At 39.7% G+C, this 22,528-nt stretch overlaps 1 protein-coding gene across 1 annotated transcript in view; it reads right to left on the minus strand.

Annotated features, from left to right (window-relative positions):
* Positions 1–1,424: 1,424 nt before the first annotated feature.
* The window catches only part of LOC308054520 (uncharacterized protein), a gene marked incomplete at its 5' end in the record, with an annotated part of 28,608 nt that continues 7,504 nt past the window's right edge, over positions 1,425–22,528 (minus strand). Inside the window, 2 exons of the mRNA XM_080367497.1 lie at positions 1,425–3,183; positions 5,672–5,797. The remainder of the gene's footprint in view (positions 3,184–5,671; positions 5,798–22,528) is intronic.

The following is a 22,528-nucleotide window of genomic DNA, read 5'->3' on the forward strand; positions in this document are numbered from 1 at the left end:
CCTGTGTGATCTTGCATGGCTCGGTACGACCGCCTCAGACGTGAGCTTGCTGAGTGCAACCTTTTACAAGCTTTGCCCTCAAGAGAACTAAGCAAGCCAGTCAACAAGATATTGAGGGGAAAAAAGAAATTTAAACAATCATTAAATATGAACAGAACTTTAATTAATGAATTCCCTTCTTCCCACTGTGCATGGAATATCATTTTTTCCCTGGTTCGTTCTTAGGATGAGGAGTTGAATTTAACAGATTGAATTTCACTTCCATGTCAAAGATTTACACATTTACAAGAGAAGCACTTTTCCATCCATAGCCATGCCTGGCTGACCACCTGCCATGAGCTGCACACACAGGATCTACCATTCTGGTAAGGAAGGTCCTCTTATGAAAGACACAGCTACAATTTTAAACCTTCAAGATTAGCTTTAAACTTCAGATATGTACACAGTCCAGCTTGCTTCATTATTAAAATCTTAACCGCTCGCTGCACTTACAACGCTGCTTACAATTCTTGCCACTCTTTAATGCACATTTCTGCAAGGGAGCGGTGATCAAGATGGGGCTCACTTGCATCATGGGATGTGGCAAAGTGTACAGCTAACAAATATGCCTCAAAATATGCTAGTGCACAGATACACCCATATCAAGCATTCAGTGACAGCAGAAGTACACACACACATGATAAGGAAATGGGATGGGAAAGACATTCCCGAGTGGAAAGTAGGTCGCAGAACAGAATGGAGGCCAAAACACTTTGTCTAGAAAACTACAGCTATTTGCACTTTACTTTCTCTAGAAGGCAGATCTCTGTTTTGAAGATTTCTGTAGGAAATGCCCAGCCACACCTTGGTGATCTCAAAGAAGACAAGTCAGTTCCCACCTCCACTCGAGATGCAGCAGTTCCACATCCTCATGCCTTGTTCAGGCCAGTGAAAGTAAAGATGGCATATCATCAGGCTTTCAGACTGCTCTTCAACGCTCACTTTTAAATTATTTTAGAAATAACAGGAAGCTTCACATTTGGAAGCCAAACTGAGATAAAAGAGATGCCTTGAAACAGAGCTAAAGGATATTTAAAACTGGAGTCCATGCACCTGCCACATGTAAGTTGATATTATTGGCAGCCGCAAAGCAAGCTAGGTGTACTACTGGTAAATGGAGGAGATACTCATACACAGTATTACAGGTTACATTATCAAGAGAGACTACAGCTTGCCTGTGATACTACATAATCCTCACTGATGTCTAGGAACTAGTTCGAAGGATACGTACTAGTTCACAGGAAACACTGCCCCAGCTGAAAGGCATTACCCTTCTTCGACACTTCAGTCCTAACAAGCCTGTAACATCAATACCTCAGAGTAAATATAAGAAAAGCTCATCACCACATCCACAGATATCTTTTGACCTCTAAATAAATGTCAATGCAATGCAGAAGGAGTATCTCAGTGTTTCAAGAGCAATCAGTCTTCATGGGGTAACCTTAACTAGCTGTGGATGAACTATTGGCTCCTTTCATCCTATTATGAACCCTGTTCAAGGAAGGAAGAATTGACTTGGTCACACATGTCTCTCAAAACATTTGTTTGTTTCGCTGCCTGCTTCCAGGGAAGGACAGGTGTGCTCAGCACACAGGAATTCAATTCCAGCACTATTACTTGCAAAAAAGGAAGCAGAGTTTTACTAAAATAACGACTACCTTCTTCTCAGGTAAGTATTATCAAGCATCTCCAGCACCACTAAATGCCCCAAAACCCAAAGCAGATCAGTTGCATCCCATGCTGATGGGCCCTTTCATAACATCAGAACATACCATTTTTTGAAGTTTTTGTCGTGTTCTTCTTTCAGGTACTAAAGAAAGAAATGTTATTAGCCAGGACAGAGTACAACCTAGCAATAAGGGTTATTCGGAGAGGTTGCTACAACAGAAGACTGACTTATTAAAATAAATGCTGCAATGGTTGTGCTGTATTTACAAGTATAAAAACTACTCTGCTGCCCCCAAAAACCTTTTTTTTGTATTAAATGATTCTTGAAAGATTACGCAGATGAACTGTTCTTACAATTATGAACCATGCCGTCTGTAGACAAACATCATCAGTACTGGTTGGGGTTTTTACAGCAGACAATTGCAGTATTTCAAAGCATTTAAATATTTTACGCCATTGTTTCCATAAATGCAATTTCTCCTTAATAACTATAGAATGGTTTGGGTTGGAAGGGACCTTAGAGGTCATCTAGTTCCACCCCTCCTGCCATGGGCAGGGGTAATGTCATAATCCTGATTTTTTGAAGTAAAATGCATTATCATTATATTTCCCTAACTGTTCTGCTCTAAAGTATTGTCTTTTTGCATTGGGAATTAAATTGGGAAAAAAAACCCCCTTCAAGTCCAATAATTAAGAAAAAGCACAAAAAGAATGCAAAGTACATCTTTGAATTCCCTAAGAACAGACAAAATATAAACAGTATATTCCCCTGTGTTTTTCAACAAGTCTAGTTACTGGAATACAAAAAGACTTTTAGAATAGAATCTCAGATCCAGTTTTAATTATATTCCCTCCAAGCCTCAACAGAACATACATGCTATAGGGATACACACATTTTGCTGTGGGGATGGGAAAAAAAGCTACAGAAAAAAATTACTGCAGTATCCATTTGAAATGTTGAGAAATACTTCAGTATATTCCCTGTTTTCACTGTAATACTCCAGCTCCAAATGGAGGAAGCAGAATAGAGAGATCTGGTAAGACCATGCTATACCATGCTTAGTTTTCAATAAAACCTGTTAAACTCATGAAAACAGCCACTTGCCACCTGGCATTTTTGTCAAATCCTAAGATATAAAGCATACAAACTATGTCAGCGGTGTCTGACCCAGACCATCTTGTTTCAGTTGAAAAACATTTGAAAAAGTGAATGTAAGTGTGCAGCGGCCAAGCAGCCCTACCTTCCTTATCACAGACAACGGCAACACCGCATGCTCAAGAAGAGCAAGGGTGCGGGGCAATACAGAGCAAGCTGCAAATGCAATGTTACTTTCTCACTTAAAGCATTTTATTCCAAGGTGTTGGCATCCATTACTGGGTTTGGGGGTTTTCCCCCCCACTTTGAGCTATACTGAACAACTTGGCTTACCTGGAGGTGCACTGTGCTTGTATTCTAGTTTATGCTGTGGATTCTTCCTGCAAAGAAAACAGTAAAAGCTTGATTTGCCACCTTGTTCCACACCTAACAAGAACCTAACAAGTTCGCAGAACTCCTTTGTATTTTGTGAATAATTTTCACTTCTTTTTTAAAATAAAATTCTGTGACCAGTGCCCTTACTGCAGTGTCTCAGCTTACGTAATGTAGGGTGGAAGAAAAAAAAGGGTTCCATAAGAGTTCCTTTTGTTTCAGCCTTTTTAAAAAAAAAAAAAAAGACAGCTGATCAAAACCAAGAGATGAGATAGTTTCCAGACTTGTAAGATGAGATGCATTTGTTCAGCATAATAAGAACTGATCCAATTATTTACTCTCACTAAAACCAAAACCAGAACATAACCTCTGGTGCATAAAGTGCAATGCACACACAGTGCATCACAAGTCTGAGATACCCAGCCGTAACTTCCATATTCTGCAACATAAGGCTAAAAATCAAATAGTTTGGGAAAATTAAAGAAATTGAAAAGAATTGCCTGTCTCAAAGTATCACAGGGAAAGGCCAAAGAAGGACTGTTAAGAGAGTTTACTCATTTCTGCAATATGCTGCTGCAATCTGGGAAGTTCAATATACAAGTGTGTATATCTTCTATTAAAAAACAGCATCAATGCAATGAAAATTAAAAATTTAAAGTCAACTTACTCTTTGATCTGCAATAAATGCTCCCCTCATTCAGGCTGCGATCCAGGTCATGAACACACTGATTTATCCCAGCCCCCAAAGCAGTTATCCAATGCTGTTCTAATGTTTTAACTTGGTCCCACTTACACCGTGCTGATCTGTTGTGTTAGTGTATTAGAGTGGCACGTTAAAATTGTTTCAGCTCAATTTACTTCTGTGCAGAAAATTAAAATTAAAAAAAAATTCTAACTTTGGAAGAAAACTGGTTCAGTTGTCCTAATTTCTCCTTCTGAAAAAGAATCAACAATTAAAGCCCACTATTTAAGAATGGCATACCATTTGACGTTGCTCGAAACACAAGATTAATTTCTATAACTGCAGAATTTTTTTGATATTTTACAAAATACCCTTGCTGTGAAGACTGCCTTGTAAAACTAGTTGTTATGTTTTCTTATTCTTCAAAAATAGAATACTATTCAGTAAGAAAATCTTATTTTTACATCAAATAACTTGTTACACATTCACATACTTGAAGTTGATTTACAGTTTTATAGCTACTGCTATCCCAAAGTGCATTTCATGTGCATTAGAAGGGATAGTTATCTGAATAAAAACATGCAAGTACAGCTTTCTATTAAATACCGTACTGAAACAGAACAGTTGCTTAATCCAGTATTTTGCAAGTGTTGGTAGCATCAGAGCATTTGATCCCAACTCAAGGCACAGCATTTAGATAACTCAATTATGTATTCCAGTAGTAGCCAGCAGATAAAGACAACAAAAATAACATCAAAATCCTTCAAATGGTACCTGTTGCTTTGTGGAAAGAATTATCATTGCTTTGTGGGTGCCTCCTTTCTTCCACCCCAAAAAGAATGAAACACTGTTTAAGAAATGATCAACTAATACAGCACAGGAGTTGACTTATCTGCAAGGAGAGACAGTTTTAGTTTTGGATAGTGTCCATTGTACTCCTGAAAAGTATGTTGGCAATTTCAGGAGCGGTATAAACCTAGATTTCTCGTCCTGAGATGAGAAATTCATCTCACAGATGGTTTTTGAGAAAAGAAACACTTCTTCTGCATTAGTTGAACATAAGATGGCTTTTCCTTAAAAGTTACTCCCATTTTGTTACACTTTATAAAGAACACGCTCTTTAGGATCATCACGCTTCCAGGGAGAGAGAGAGAAAATGTTTCTGCTCAAGCACAATCTTTAACAGCAGCTGTTAGTTTCAATATGCCCCCACAGAAGGGCTGTTGTCTCAAAATACATCCTTTTGTCCATTGCATCAATTACAAAGCAGTCATTACACTCTGCTAAATACAAGTGTAAATCCTAGATATTGAGAAACAAATGGAACAAAAGGATCTTGTGAAGAAAATCAACAGCTGCTAAAAGAAACAGCAGTCAGCCATAAACTGGATTTTCTTGCTAGTACCTAAATTATGCTTTCTAACAAATCAAATACTGACTAAAATAGAGGTTTTGTACAAAATCTTAACAAATATTTTGTCAAAATCTGAACTAAAAGTTACATATCAAGAAGAACATGTAACAATAAATTATTGTTCCTATACAAGAACAGTTTACTACAGGTTGAAAAATGAGAAAGTTTTGATCTCTAGGCCACTGAACAGGTTCCAAAAGTCAAGGCTTCATGTTCACCAGCTGAAATCACAAATACTTTCACAGACCTTGGTGGCATAAAGGTAGCAGTCTGGCGCCAGTAAATTTGGAAAGCCACAGTCAAGATTTAACATCACTATCCTACTGTCAATTTGCAACTCCAGGGGAGAACATTCTTAACCTGTAAAACAAGAAAAGCCATTTTGTACAGTGCTTCTTACCTATAACAAGCCGTTCCATACGGACATTCAGGCCGGTTATCATTGTTATCCTGAGTTACGATCTCTGTTTCATGATTATCATCATCATTAGGGTGACTAAACTGCTGAAAGTGAATGGGATTCTTCCTGCAAAAGACAAATACAGATCAAGAACTGACTATTCCATTTAAACAGGAGAAGTAGAGGTAAGAAAGGTGTTACTGAATCAGTGACATTTTCAGCGGTTACAGAAAGAGAAGCTTTTAATGTTTAACTTGATGCAGAATGTAAGACCTGCTTTCAGGATAATTGAAGAAAACTTTTGTTTCAGCAGAGGCCGCAAGAGGTTAAAACTTGAATTCTCCTATTTGCCATCATCAGCTTTACGTTTCAGGCCTCCAACACATACACAATCTACTGATGTAGTCCCATAGCATGAATCTTGCTCTGTGGCTTGCTCCGTCATGACTCCCTCTGGAGTTACCAAGTGCTACACAAACCTCTCGCAAAGTCTGAGCTCAAGCTGCGAGGGCCAACCCATGGCAGCCGAGCAACTGCAGTCCTGAAGCCTTCCCACACTCTTGGGTGATCACTTGTGAGCTTCAGGCAGTATGTCTCAATCATTACTTCTGTTCCGTATGCAAGTTACTACTCACTTGAACACTTCAAATGCCAGCGTATTATTCCAGAGGGATGAAGTGCTGGGGCCTGAGCAGCAGGCCCTGAGCCAAAGCTGACCTCCAGAAGAACCCGCCAACCCAACCTTAAATATATGTATTTAGTATCCAATCATTAGCGAAATATGCACGGTCATTAGTGAACCATGTATGGCCATTAGCAAAAGATGCACCTTGGATAAACTATAATCATGAGAGAAGAGACAGCGCATCCTTCCTTGCTTAGAGGCGGGCGGCCAAAGCTGTGAATCCAGCTGTTTGGCCTTGTCTGGAAACTGGTGGTTAAAATCCAGTCGATAAAGGGAACTCCCTCGGTTCCTCCCAACCCCTGGCCAGGCTTTGGTGGCATCTGACAGGAGAGTGAAACCAGATGTTTCCGCGTTTGGAATTACGTGAGCTTGTTTGTTAATAGTATAAAAGCTGAACCCTCTTGCAGCGACGTTGCAGACCTCACCTACCAGGAGATGCCCTGCGCAGGACTTCCCCGCTGCCGGGACAGGCTCTCCAGATCCTCGTGCAACAGGGGCTCCCCAGCGACTGCGGAGCTGGAGGATGGCAACCTGTTAGGGCAACGGGTGATGTATCTTTCTGAACCACTACAGCTAGCTGTGAATAGTAACGATTAGGTGCATTGCCTTGCTTATCTGTTTTATTGTTTGAATCAGGGTACCGTAGGCTAATCCTTCTGTATGTGCATATTGCCTTATTTTCTGCATTAATTTGAAACAAACAGTGCATCAAGGGTATCTTCTGTATTGGTGTCTGTGTGCTATCTATTGACCCCATCAATTGGCAAAACAATGGAGCAGTCTCCTGGACATTACATTGATTATGCTCTCAGGTTTGCCTTGGCTACCGTGGCATTTTATTTGAAATACCAAATCACAACGATGACATGAAGTTGTACCCTAAGACATAACTCTGTGTGTAGCTGAGCCACACCGATGTTAGTGATGAGAGCACCGTACAAGACAAGGCAGCTATAAACAACATCACTTTGTGAAGAAGTGATGTTAAAAAGAACACAGAAAAATACATTATGACTTCAGGAGAAATTCATGGGGCAGATCAAAAGACACTACAAAAAATTATGTCATAGTGAACATACTGTACTAAAAGCAAATCTACTTTTTCCCTCTGATTTCTTTTAGAGACACTTTTTTTCAAGCATATTTGAAAGCAAGAAAAGTGAGATGTTTTAATAAATGATTTTTCAAAAGATATACACAAAATACTTCAGTGATTTACCACTAATTCCCAGTGTACATAATCAACATCTTTGTGCAAACTGTAAAAGTGAACTGCTTGCCTCAAGCAAGAGCAATGATAACTTTAAACTGCAGAGGGATTACTGCTGTCATTTGCACTTGTTACAGCTGCATTTAGAAACACCAAGCCAGAAGCATGTATGCAGCTAGCGACATACACAGCAGCTTCCTCACTGACCACAACGGGCTCTTACGAACTTTCTAGGGAACAGTCAGTATTATTTTCAGCATTTCAACCAACACTGTTACCGAAATCTCGGAATGAAGAACTTATTGACACCAATGTGATGTAGATAAGCAGACACTTATTTATTGACGGCCGGGTGCGTGAGCGAGTCCTCTCACGATCAACGCACACCAGGTCTCAAAATCAGACACCATATATAGAACTTATTCATACATATTCATTAATTATTCATGCATAATCATAACATTTCCCATAAATCATTTACATACTCTCCTCCTATATCCGATTCTGCGCAGTAAAGCATAGAAAGGTCTAGAAATGGGTCTAGGGTACGATTTGGGTAGGTGGTATATGAGTCGGTGGTCGCGATCTCCCCCTGCCGGAATTACCTGCTACTAAAGTTCACGGTTTCTTGGCAGGCACCTACAAGCTGTTCCAGTCGACTCTCCCCAGTTCCCATTAATCTCATATTCTGACATTTCAATACACCTCTGCGTACAGAAGACTGGTTAAGTACAAAGGAACCTTTCAACCCTAGAGTTATTACCTAAGTTTTAACAATAGTTCCAGGCCCTTCTTCTAGCCTTGGTACAAGACGTACAGAAGATCTCATAGCAGCTTTTACTGTGCAACTATAAGTTTCCTACAAAAATTTTTCTTATTCTTCTATATTTTAATTCTATTAAATGATTTTATAAAATCAATTAATCAATCTAATATAATCAATCAATCTTAACTTATTAACAAATCGATAACATTTCCCCCCTTTGAAAGTGTTGAAAATCATTATTTCAATACTTTCACATTATTCATATATCTTTTGTTTCAACATATTTTGGTGATGGATCGTATCTTGGTGAAATAGTTGGTACTTCTCTCATAATCATACGATTCACTGCAATTCTATTGGTAAACTATTTCTTCAGACATGCTTATACTAGCATGCTCATCAAAAAGACAACTAGTAACAGAAACAAAGTTTTAATTATAGATTGTATCCAAGAGCTCAAATTCCATCCCAGTTTGTTAAAAATTTTCCCAAGCCAATCTTCTGACATATCCTTTTGAATTGTTTCAGTTTCTTTTTCAATTTTTCCCAATAGGTCTAGATCATGTTCCACATCCTGAGTGACATTTGGAATGTGGATACAACAGCGGTCCAATTTATCCTTGAGATACCCACACACTCCATGTTCTTTACGTAGGAGCATATCTAGTGCCATTCTATTTGTAAAGTCATTCTGGAGGTCGCCTGTAATTATATACTCAATTCCTTAAACCCCTTTTTGTTAACGTTTGCTAATTTTCCACTTGACCAGTTAACTGATAGAACCATGCTCTATTTCTATATGAAGCTGTAGGATTTAGAAGTGATTCAAGTGCCCAACCAGTTTTCACTCCTATAAATGGTTCATTCCAAATATCATCATTTATCTCAGATCTCTTTATTCGTTTAGATTCTAAATTTTCTAAGGATCCTTTAAATGGTGATTTCTTTCAAATTGGACACAATGTTGGCATGCCTAAAATAATTTGTTTCACCTTACCATCTAATGGTAAGTGTGTGGTCCAGGTTCCATCACTCAATGCCTAAACTAAATGTCCTGGACTTCAAATAGTAGTTTTACTACTACTAAACGAAGTTCCTTTCCTAACTGTAAAAGTGCTGGTCAAATTGAGAGTGTTCTTAAGACCTCGACAAAAACAACCATATTTTAAAAGAGTGGCCTACAGAGGAATTCTTTGGATTACTAAGTCTGCTTTACTGCAATCATACACTTTTTCACATTTCCACCATGGCACTGCTCTATTTTCCTTCTCTCCCTATGAAGGTGACCTATCATTGACCCAGGGTAGTACTGAAAAAAACTTTTCCATCCCAGGTAAAACACCAAGAAGTTCTTGCCATATACTGAAAATGGGAAAATATGGACATAGACCATATAGAGTCCCATTGTTCTACTAATTGGGTACCTTGGCAAGTTTTATTATACTTCCATTTCATGATACTTCTGCTCACATTGGTTTTAAGTTGTTCATCATAAGAACACCATCCCACAGTCTTAAATCTCCCTATTTTGGTAAAAATATGATTTAACAATATTTCACAATCCGCCAGACTACCTGGAGTTTTCCACTGTTTTCTAGTGACTTTCACTTGCTCATACCATTGAGTCACTGGTCTCTGTTCACAATAATTGGTTTCATTTTTATGTTCCAGGTTAGTCAAATTCATAGTTAAAATTCCCCATGGAATACATTCACCTACTGCCCTCAGTATTGGCAAACAAGCAGTGATCTGCGTGATGTTTTGTAAATTGGCAAATTCTTTAGTCAATCCTACCAACAAATTTTCCTCTGCCATTTGTTTGGGAATGTCAATCACTTGTTCTGTTTCTATTTGTCTTTTGTTCCTGTCCACCAAGCCAGCCCATGATCCCACCAACATTACCAACCAAAAAAAAAATCCAAAACCCAATCATAACCTGATATAAAAAATTAGACATGTTTCAAAGTCAATTTTTAAGTCTCTGGGTCACGATTAGCAATCTTCCACGGAGTGGATGCTTTCTTCACTCAAGTATAATGTATCCAAGCATCCGATTCTGCAATTTTGATAGCTGTAAAAGTGGTTAGCAGTATCTGGAAAGGTCCTCTCCAGTGCTCCTGCAATGGTTCAGAGGTCCAAGTCTTCACATAGACATAGTCTCCTGGTTGGAAATCATGCACTGAATTTTCCAGGGATAAAGGTCTATTCCAAATTACTACACTTCAAATCACAGCCAAAGTTTTCCTTAGAAAAAGCAAATAGTTATACACATCTTGTTTTCCTTTTACATATATGTTTGGATTTGGTTCTAGAGACTCATATGGTTTTCCATATAATAATTCATAAGGACTGACTGAGGTTCCACTCTTCGGCTGTACCCTGATTCATAATAATGCCAATGAAAGTCCTGAGGCCACTTTAGACTGGTTTCCTGACAAATTTTACTTATTTGTCATTTCAAAGTTTGATTCATCCTCTCCACTTTTCCATTAAATTGTGGTCTCCAAGACGCATGCAAATCCCAATTAATACCCAACACTTTGCTAACACTTTGGACTACTTCAGCAACAAAGTGTGGACCTCTGTCAGAGGAAATTCCAATAGGAACTCCAAATCTCGGAATTATTTCTTGTAATAACCACTTCACAACCTCTTTTTGCTTGTGTGGTGCGACAGGGAAGGGCTTCTGGCCATCCTGTACAAGTATCAACCCTTACCAGGATGTACCGGTACCCATTTTGTCTAGGTAACTCTGAAAAATCTACTTGCCAATAATCTCCAGGTTCTGTACCAGACTTCAGTCTACCCATTTGAACCTTTTTCTTAATCACTGGATTATTTTTCAAACATACTTCACACTTTGCAGTTACCATTTTAGCTATTCCCAACATCTTAACTGATATTCCTTGCTTTCGTAAAGATGTTACTAAGGCTTCTGCTCCCCAATGACATTCTTGGTGTCTCATTTGAATTATCTCTCTCATCAAAAGAAGTGGAATAACTACTTGCCCATTAGGAGTTACCCACCATCCAGCTAAGTTTTTCTTAGCATTTAATAACTGACCCAATTTGTCATCTTCCTCTGAATATCTCAGTTTTTCCCTAGGAAGGGTTACTGTTTTAGAAGGAATTATTGCCATTTGCAATGCTTGTTTCTTTGCTACCTTTTTTTCTCTCTCTCTCTCTCCCTTTTTTTTTTTTTTTTTTCTGTTTTTTCTGCTAAATTATTCCCAGCTATTATTTTTGTATTCCAAATCTGGTGTGCCTTACAGTGCATGATTGCTACTTGATCTGGCTTTTGAACTGCTTGTAATAATCGTAAAATTTCTGTTTGATGCTTAATGTTTGATCCTTGAGAGGACAATAACCCCCTCTCTTTCCACAAAGCTCCATGGACATGCACTACCCCAAAGGCATATTTTGAATCAGTCCAGATATTTACTCTCTTGTCTTTGCTTATCTCTAAGGCTCGAATTAAAGCGATGAGTTCTGCCTTTTGGGCTGATGTGGTACTCGCCGATGCTCCTGCTTCTATAGCTGTAGTCTCTGTTGTTACCGCATATCTGGCGTATCGGACTCCTTGTTCCATAAAGCTGCTTCCATCAGTATACAATTCCCAGTCTGGTCGCTCCAATGTCACATCCTTCAGATCTTCACGACTGGAATAAACATACTCGATGGTAGCCAAGCAATCATGTTCCAGTCGTCCTTCTTCCTGTACGGAACTTAAAAACACTGCAGGATTTACCAGGTTAGTTGTCTTTAGAATCACATCATCCTGTTCAGTCAGTACTACCTGGTACTTCATCATTCGGCTGGGGGACAGCCAATGTCCCCCCTTCTGTTCTAGGACAGTTATCACCATGTGTGGGACATAGACTGTTATTGTTCTTCCCAAAGTCAATTTCTGAGCTTCTTGTATGAGCATCACTGTTGCGGCCACTGCTCGAAGGCAGTTTGGCCACCCTCTACTCACTGTGTCCAGTTGTTTAGAGAAATATCCAACTGGTCGTTTCCAGCTTCCTGTCCTCTGGGTTAACACGCCCAGTGCAAGGTGTTGTCTTTCATGTACAAACAGCTGGAAATCTTTGGTTAGATCCGGCAGTCCCAAGGCAGGTGCAGACATTAAGGCACGTTTCAACTCTACAAAAGCCTTTTGCTGTTGTGGGCCCCATACAAAGGGAGAGTTCTTTTGGGCCTCGTACAGCGGTTTAGCTATTAGCCCATAGTTCATGATCCAAAGGCGACAACACCCAGTCATTCCCAAAAATGCTCTGAGTTCATGAATGTTTCTCAGCTCAGGTATACCACAAATAGCTTCTGTGCGATCTTTTCCTAATTGTCGTTGTCCTTTTGAAATCTCAAAGCCGAGATATATCACAGTCTGGCAGGCTATTTGTGCTTTCTTCCTGGATACCTTATACCCATTTAGTCCCAGGAAATTCAAAAGGTCAATAGTCACTTGTATACAAATAAATCTTTCTTTTGTAACAATCAATATATCATCCACATATTGTAAAAATAAATGCCCAGGTCTTGATTTGTCCTGTTTCTGGATTTCAAATTCCTTAGCTAAATGATTTCCAAAAATAGTTGGACTGTTTTTAAATCCTTGGGGTAATCCAGTCCATGTCAGCTGCATCTTTTGGTTTGAGGATTTTCCCTTTCAAAAGCAAACAGTTTTCTGCTTTCCTTTTCCAAAGGTATACAAAAGAAAGCATCTTTTAAATCAAGCACTGTAAACCACTGATAAGTCTCCCTCAATGCTATTAACAGTGTATAAGGGTTTGCTACTACAGGATAAATATCCTTAACTATTTGATATACTGCTCTCAAGTCTTGCACCAGCCTATATTCACCCGAGGGTTTTCTGGCTGGTAAAATAGGAGTATTATACTCAGATTCACATTCTTCCAAAATTTTATACTCCAAAAATTTATCACTCCATTTCTTCAATTCCTGTCTCACTTCCGGTTTGATTGGATATTGTTTAATTCTCACTGTTCCTGCCCCTTCCTTCAAATCTATTTTAACAGGTTCTGCTAGTTTCGATTTACCAGGAATATTTGTTTCCCATACAGTAGGGATCACTGCCAAATCCACCTCCGGTGGAATTTCTTGTTCCTTTACCTTTTCTTGTATCATCAAGATTTCTCCCGTTTTTGACTCAGGTATTTTCAAGAAAAGTTCTCCTTCGTCAAAAACAATCTGTGCATTTAATTTGGATAACAAATCTCTTCCTAAGAAGGGTATCGGACATTCTGATACATACAAAAATTCATGTGTAATTATCTTATTTCCAAATTTCAAATCCAGGGGTTGCAGGAATGGCCTGTTTTTGTTCCAGTTTTTCCTTTACAGGTATTTAATAAAAAAATGTCGCTCCTGTATCCACTCCCAACCTCACAATTTAAACAACATTTTTTTTCCACTTTCTTATTATCAGAAGTTATAGCCATTACCAAATTATCTCTAATAGTTAGCTTACATTCATCCTGCCAATCCTTTCTTTGTCTTAAGTAAAAAAAACAAATCCACATCTGGCATTTTATTCCATTTCCCTTCTCTTTTACAATACAACATTAACTGCAAAATAGTGTTATAATTCAGTGTCCCATTCGTGGGCCACTTTTCCTGATCATCCAATATATACAAAGGTCACCAATTATTACAATACTCAAATTATTACAATACTCAATCACCTGGCTCTTTTGCAGATCATCCTGTAAATTTCCCCAACGTGCCAATAAACATCCCAACAAAGAATTTTTCGGGATTTTGTCATTTACAGCAAGATTACCCATGCTTTTACTTTTAAACGACCGAGTTAACTTAGTTGCCATGGTGTAATTACTCACAGTACAATACACAATTATTCAACTCTGTCACTCCGATCCGCGGATCCACACTCCACACTCGCTTTCGTTCTCCATTACACATCTCACCCTTACAGCCACACTCACACTTTCCCACAGTTACTTTAAACAAACATATAACACAATATTATACCTCTTAATTTTCTTCTTAATACACAAACTCACAAAACAACAAAAAGACAAACATATAACCCAATATTATACCTCTTAATTTTCTTCTTAATACACAGACTCACAAAACAACAAAAAGCACTAAAACTTCTAACTTCTTGTTAGAGGCACTACCTTAGAGAACACTATAGCATATAGTTTCTCTTGTCTACACTTTTGTCCAACCCTGCAATAGCTTTCGCTTATGTCTTACGGGCAGACGCCTAGGTTTCCACTTCCACAAGGATCCTTTTAGTCCAACCCTGCAATAGCTTTCGTTATGTCTTACGGGCAGACTCCTAGTCCTACCCTGCGCAGCTCTTTCACCGCGTCTGACAGGTAGACTTACTCAGTGGGACTCCAACCCACTGGTGGGACTCCATCCCACTCTTTCCCATACACTTATTATAGTGGGACTCCTGCCCACTTCCTCTAGTGCACGCACTTACTACAATTAAAAAGAAGAAGTGTCTTACCCAAAAAAATCCAGGGAACGTCGCGAAGAGCCTTACGGATCGGGGATCGATGGGTGTCCCCGAGAAATCCTCGGTGCCGGCTGGAACCGATCAGGTCCCCGACTCCTCCAGTCTCCTTCAGCGAGGTCCCATCTGGGTCGCCAAAACTGTTACCGAAATCTCGGAATGAAGAACTTATCGACACCAATGTGATGTAGATAAGCAGACACTTCTTTATTGACGGCCGGGTGCGTTGATCGTGAGAGGACTCGCTCACGCACCCGGCCGTCAATAAAGAAGTGTCTGTTTATCTACATCACATTGGTGTCGATAAGTTCTTCATTCCGAGATTTCGGTAACAACACCGTAAGAGAAAAAGCGTTTGTTACAGCTTTTGCAAAATGATTACTTAAGCACCGTGAGCCCCGCTAACCATTCAGGCCTCCTTTCAGGCACCGAAAACAGATTAGATATTTAGTATTAATACTTTTACATCTCCATCTGCTTGGTATCTTTCACTCGGGAAACTCAGCAAGCAAGCTACAGATAAACTCTTCCAGGAGCTACTTATCAGAGATCCAGTGTCCCTTAGTCCTATTTACACAGGTGACAGACGCCTCGTTCTGGTTCTGGTCTTTTCTGTTGATTTCTGCAGACTGTAGGTTAAGTAAATACTGTTTCACTAGATATCATTGCAAGGCTGCATTTACCAGTCTTTTATTCTACAAGTTCTCAGAAAACATCACTTCTAATGCCACATTCAGGCTGGCTGCCTACTTCTTTTGCCATTTAAAAATAAATGGGATGAAACCAAGTCATTTTAGAGGCTACTTGCTTTGTTTTCTAAATGCACAGAGCTAACGTACTAGCAATATTAGCCAGAATTTGAGTTCAGACATTTGAAACACAATTCATCTTCTCAAAGGGACACAGAAGCAGCTAATGCTCTGTGAAATCATTTTAATACTTATTCCTACAATAAGATACATGCAGCATCATAGTCATGAAGGAAAGAAGGCCTAAGAGCTGCCAGTTAGCTAACCTATTCTGTTTTAGGTGATAGCCAGTTCCTTTCATGAATTTACTTCAAAAGCTATTTGGCCGATACCAAAGAGCCTTTATTGCAGGAGAGAAAAAAGAAAAAAAAATTGTATAGGAGGAAGCAAGAAAAAGGGAAGGGTCTTGAGGTACGCACCCTATCACTGGGCCTCAGGATTCTTTGGGCCAGTGGATGATGCCCCTCAAATTATTCATCACCTGTGAAGCACCTTAAACATGTCCTATTTCAGATGCTCAGGACTAGTAACAACATCATAGTTTATCTTACCTTTATGTGGATAATTTATACTTACTCCATTTCTAGATGTTGTGCAACGATATCCAGCAAAATAAATAGAAGCAGAGAAATGCACAGCTAATATTAAGTACACATTATCCCTTCTTGCAAAAATCTTCTTCCTTTTATTAAGAGTTTGGTTTGTTTGAGGGTTTGTTTGGGTTTTTTTGAATACAAGAGATCTGAGTTGTAAGAGCACAGCACCTTTCACGCTGGAAGCTGCACTCCAAAGTTAGTTTTACAACAAAACCTTGCTGCACAGGAGTACATTATTAATTTGATCAAAACAAAATCATTAAGCTTTACTCGCACAAAAAATAACCAATTAAAAGCCTATTTTAAGAATAAAGCTTTAGGAGAGTTGCTTTCTCATACACAGAAGCTCTGAATTTGTGACAGAAAATTATGCAAATAAAAATTATGCAAGTAACACTTACAAAGTTCTTCAGAATCAATGCAGTCATCTCCAGCAGCAGCTGAGCATCGCTCAGTGAAATACTCAAGACAGTTTTCATCTATGCAGCTCCCAAAAGCATCTTAAAAGCTTTTTCTAAAACAAATTTAAGTGGTAAGGTCAGAATCCCTGGCTCTTCTTAATCACATGCAGGAGACCCCTGCCATCTCAAGGGCTTATTTTCTCAGCCTACTAAAGAAACTGGTAAGGAAAACATAATGACTCACCAGCACTAGTTATAAAGCCATAGTATTCAAGCCTGAAGTTAACGCCACAAGTGCGTGTAAGATGTTTATAAGTTCTAAACGGTAAGTCTTACTAGAAAACGGGTCTCATAAAAAGACAGATGCAAGTCTGTAGCTGCCAGATTTACAAGCTGAAGGTGAAATGAAAAATACTTCTTTCCATAAGCAAAGAGCACAGTATTTAGAAGAATGCATATACAAATCCAAAGGCTGGTTGAGCATGCCCTGCTTTGACAGTTATAGGAAAGATTCACACACACCCAGTCAGCACAGAACTGTACCACAGGCTAGCCAAAGGATAGAATTGTGGACAAAAATTGTGAAATTACAATTTCAGAGATGAGAGTTCAGCTGTACCACACCCCTACTACGCAACTCGAAATGGGGGTTGGGTTTGGATTTGGTTTTATTTTTAAATCCCTACTCTTCTAACTTCTGAAAAGCGAGCAGCAGACAAGAAAATGAACACAAGACAGTATTCAAAGAGTAAGTTCCTTGACAACAAATATAGTCAGATATAACACAGACAGAGCACTTGCCTCCTAGTGGTAACAGCAGTTTCTTTCGATTTGGAAAAAGCTTCAGACTGCCACAGGAAGAGAATCTCACACTGACGGAGGATAAGAACAAGAATCTTTGCAGAGAGAAGTGTGAATCAAGCTTGACTCTTTCAAAAAGCAGTGTTTTCAAATTCATAAATGAAGAAACTGAGCTATGGGTTACAAAGTTTTCCTAAACATTTCAGGTATGTGTTAGAGACATCTAATAAAATCAATTAAACTAACATTTCATCTTTTCCATTTGTGCTGTTCAACCACGCACCCACCAAAGGTGCCTGTCATATGCAGAAGACAAGTACCTCTTACTAGGAGTTTATAAAATATGGATTAGTAAACTGAAGAACATTCAGTTATTGGAAAAATGACATTTTATATGAAACCTCACCTAGAAAGAACACTGTAAGGAAATGTTATGGTTACCAAAGCAGTCCTCATTTAAGACGTTGACTCCTACAGCACATTGTGCTAGAAGACACCTTTCATAAGGTTAATGGAAGGAGACAAAAACCAGCTACTCATCGTACTCAAAAGAGCACTCAAAGCAGCTCCTCCTCCTTAGCAACTCTAAAAAACAGGTTTTGCTCAAGGAGAACACTACACAATCAAAAACTGAATACGCTATCAATGCGTTCCTTCAAAGCGTCCATTCACATCACACTTATGCACACTTCTGTCAAGAATACGGGTAACTGCAATGGCTTGCTTTACTGCAACATAGCTATCTCATTGGCGCAGAATGACTACTTGGTGGTCTTGCATTAAAAGCACATACAGGACAGACGATAAAGCACCTTTCTTTGCAAACAAGCAGGTTTAGTCTCATCACATTTCCTGAAGACCAAAGCTGATGGTTTTGACACTTCCTATTTACAAATTTCTCCAACAAAATAAGATTTCGTTATGTGCTATTTCAGAGCATTCTTTTCTTCTTATAAAGCAACACTTCCCAAAAGTACTGCCGCAAATGTTTTAGAATAAAGACCCAAGAAGAAACGTGCACATGCAGACTCCTATTGCATGTTACCTGTAACTAAAACTTGCCTTCCAAAACATTAGGAATCCTTCAGCATGTCAGAGCATTGGATCAGCTTCACCCCCACAGAGGGGAAAACTTGTCTGAGCAAAATGAAAAGTAGCTGGAGCAAACTAAAGGCTGCATTTGTACTACTGGATCAGCTTGGCTGCCTAATGAACCATGTCCTCCTCATAATCATGAAGGGCAAAAACTGAGATACACGAAGGAATGCTACATGAAAACTGGAAGTCTGATGTGCTCATGAACACAACAGCTTTACGCAGTTATCTGCGGCAACAGGCACACCAAACATACACAAGAACCCATTTACTTGTGCTTGCTTGTTTGCTGAACAACCTAAGTTTTTACTGTCACTCAAGCCCCTTGGGGGAAGAGGTAAAAAATACAAAAGTAGTAACAGTGATAATATTTAAAAAAAAAATAAAAATCACAGGACCTCCTGTTTCCTGGATTAGCCTTATCTTTTGTGCTTACAATGTACATAGATTTATGTAGTGCTCAAAATCTTCTCCTAAAGGCAGTTCTCAGGTCACTGGTCACTTGCTACCCTCAGGAACACCTCTAGATGCCTATCTTCTCTTCAATATATTAACACATGGCATTACAGATCTTTTCTGGGCAGAAAGAACTAGCAGGAGACCAGGCACTCAGCACTGGGGTTTTGGGGATCTTGCTGGAACATTTGTATCACACAAAACATTTGTATGACAGATTGTGAATTGAGAGGATATGAGTAGCAGAAAAAAAAAAAAATCATCCCTCAATTGAAGTATCACCAAAGACACTGACCAGATAAGGGTTCACAGGGAGTTTATAACTGTGACTTGTTCTGGTTTTAAGAGGGGACTGAATGCTTAAAAAATAAAAAATAATAAAAAAAAATGGTGCAGATTGGCCAAGTTACAACAGAAGCAATTCTCCATTATTTAGGGATAACAAATAATAAGCATTTTAAATAGTCAGATCACAAAGCATACAATTAACTTCATCTTTCATAAAAGTTTCAGCTGCAAATAAAATAAGCCTACAGGGTCTATGTTGGGCATTTCAGTCATTTATATCTCTTCTCCCTGCCGGTACATGTACTGTACACACAGGGGGGTTTATTTCTTTCCTTTTTAAAGTGGACCTTTGTTTCTTATTTCCTAGAACTCTGCATCGTTTAATCTGCTGAAGTACATCATCCCTTGTTTAGGTTATATTGGAAGTTAGCAAGACATCCCGGCTCCTCCTTTTATACTTTTAAAATTCTTGCTATGCCATTGGTTTCTCATCAGTCCCCATTTACCAAAAGATTTCTTTCAAATCAAAGCTTGTAACAACTTTACTGTTTTCGGTGGCTAATACAGTACTTCTTAATAACAAGCTAGCTTAAGCTGGGTTTATTTTTGCTTCACCTGTAACAGCCTGTTCCATACACGCAAGGTGGCCTCTTACGCTTGTTCTGTTTGGAGCTTTCTGAAGTATCTGCACTTCTGGTTGAATCAGAAATCTGTCTTGTAATCCAGATTTGCATCAGGCTCAAGAGTCCCTTCCTGGGCACCAAAAGATCAGGAAGTCCTGCCCAGTGAGCCTGTTGGCTTGCAGAACCAGTCATCTGCTCTTTGTTTACTGTTTCCTCAATTCTATTTCCTTTACTGGAGATCTGACCTACTCTTTTAGACAATTTACTATGCCGCTGCCTATCTTTTCTTCCCAGAGAACTTCCAGGGGTTTTTGTTCCAGTCTTGCCATTCCCTGCCATGTTTCTCATGGTATTCTCAGGAGGAAATCCAGAGCATTCTGTGGAACAAGGTTCCATTTTGAAGGACCTGAAAATGTACACTCTTCAGAACTAAAAGCTTTAAGGTCAAACTCTGCCTCATCATTCCTGTTTTCAAAGTGAGAGAATCATAGTAGAGCCCAGCTGGAAAGGACCTTGATAGAGATTAAAACCAGCCCCATGGGCACATATTAGCTTGGGGCTCATCGTTAGCCAGCAGATGTGTTACACTTGAACAAAAGGTTAGATGATGGAAGTGTAAAGAACTCTAGTAGGTAACAGAAACTAAACAACAGACTGCTAATGTACGCAAAGGTAATCAGGAAATTTAGGTAACTGCCCAATAAGATGAAAAGTACATCCTGAAGAAGCGCCAGAGGGAGCAGGTTATGATAATGAATTTTTGGAAACCTTACGTATTTGCATGACTTTGTATAATAAATATCTGTCGGCTTGTTGAAACAGCGTGCAAGTTAGGAGTAGTGATCCCCCTTGCACCCAACGCTGCAATAAACATACCTCTTTGTAACTGCCCTCGAGTTGTACAGTTCGATTCCGCGTGACAGTTTGGCGACCCAGGTGAGACCCTCTCTGTCCGGCTGTAGGACCTGCTGAGGACGGGACTCCTCTGGGTGCCCCCAAGGTTTCTCAGGAGGACTCCCCTACTCACCTAGATGACTGCGAGGACAGACAGGGACCATCATCAGTGGACCAGGTATGTCGCAGTTGGGTTGGGGATACCTGTAAGTTGTGAGGAGACGTCCTACGTGAGGTAAAGAGCGCTGGTGCTTGCCCCTGGAAAGGCTGGGGGAGGGAATTCGGGTGCTCTCCTTGCTGCGGTAGCGGGAAGGGGCCTCTCGAGGGGTAACAGGTTTCCTCCCGAGTGGTGTGTTTTGGCCAATTTGGGTTCTCTTCAAGAATGTCTTTTGGCCATTTTGTCATCTGTTGTAAAATTCGGTACCGTGTGTTAGTTGAGACCTCTTGTTGATATTTAACGTTCTGGGGTGGCATAACGGTGTTTGAGGTCGGAATGTCCATCATAAAATGGTATTGTTGCTATCTATCCGAGTAGCAGAGTGAGTGTGTAACGGGCCCTTTTGTGCGAGTGTTTTGTGCAACTGAGACATAGCTCAGCTACAAAGCGAGTGCTGAAACCTGCAACTTGTGATAATTTTTATTATTTACTGTATTGCATAAAGGTGAAATGGGAGGTCAACAGAGTGGGGAAGGAGTGAACATGAGCCCTTTGGGTTGTATTTTGGCTCACTGGAAGAATACAGGAGGACCGCAGGGTGGGAGTGTGAGGGAAAGGGTTAAAGCAGTTTTAGTAGGTCTAATTGCTTAAGGATTACCTAGATTGTTGTTGACAAATAATGCTTTGCTTTACTAACTATTGTGTAAATTAACTGAAGCAAGGAGTCTACAGCTCCTCCTGAAGGACAGTTTGTGATGAGAACTAGCTAAAACCAACTCTATAGTCTGGACAAAGACCAAGGAGCAACTGAGTCTGGCAAAGAGAGAAGGTTCAGAGTGAGGAAGACTACCAAGCCTTCATCCCCATGACCCCCACGACCAGCAAGAGGCACTACGCAAACGCAGTTGGGAGGGACATATGGAAATGACTTCTTGGAACTAATTTTAATATGAAGCAGGGCTAGGTTATGAATATGTATAGGTATATTTGGAAATCTTATGTATATGCAACATTTGATTCTATAAATTGAGACAAGTTGTTGCCCCTGGCGCACACGGCTTTGGTGGGACTACCCCTGGTGCTGCCCAGCGCTGAATAAACATACCTACTTTACAATCTGACAAAGATTGTGGAGTCTGATTCCACACGTCAAGCAAACATTGATAAAATATGATAATCAATGGTGGCCTTTATACATCTTAGAAGATCAGGAAATTGTAACACCTCGCTACAGTTAATGCTATTTTTAAGATGACAAGGGAAATGGGACGACGCATGCAGATTTGTTTTTCACATTGAGAAGCCATACAGAGTGTGGCAGAAGGAGCGTGGGATTAATATAGCACCACCTGATCCTTTGACTTTGGCTCTAGAAAAGGACAAGGAAAAACTGAGACCTAAACTAGAAAGATGTTCTTGTTGAAGTTTTTTGTGTAATATAGGATCGCTGTGTCTTGTAAAGACAGAGCCTCAGGCTGTGGCTCCTCCTGGGGTGAAGCGCATTGGGAGATAAAAACTTGCACTAATGTAGGACCTGAGGCGGGGGGGGGGGGGGGGGGGGGGGGGGGGGGGGGTGTCAAGGACCCCAGGGAAGGGTTAAAGTCTTGGGGTGAGTTTGCACAAAGCCC

The sequence above is a fragment of the Falco punctatus genome (assembly GCF_963210335.1).
Source record: "Falco punctatus genome assembly, chromosome: 17".
Classification (NCBI taxonomy): Eukaryota; Metazoa; Chordata; class Aves; order Falconiformes; family Falconidae; genus Falco; species Falco punctatus.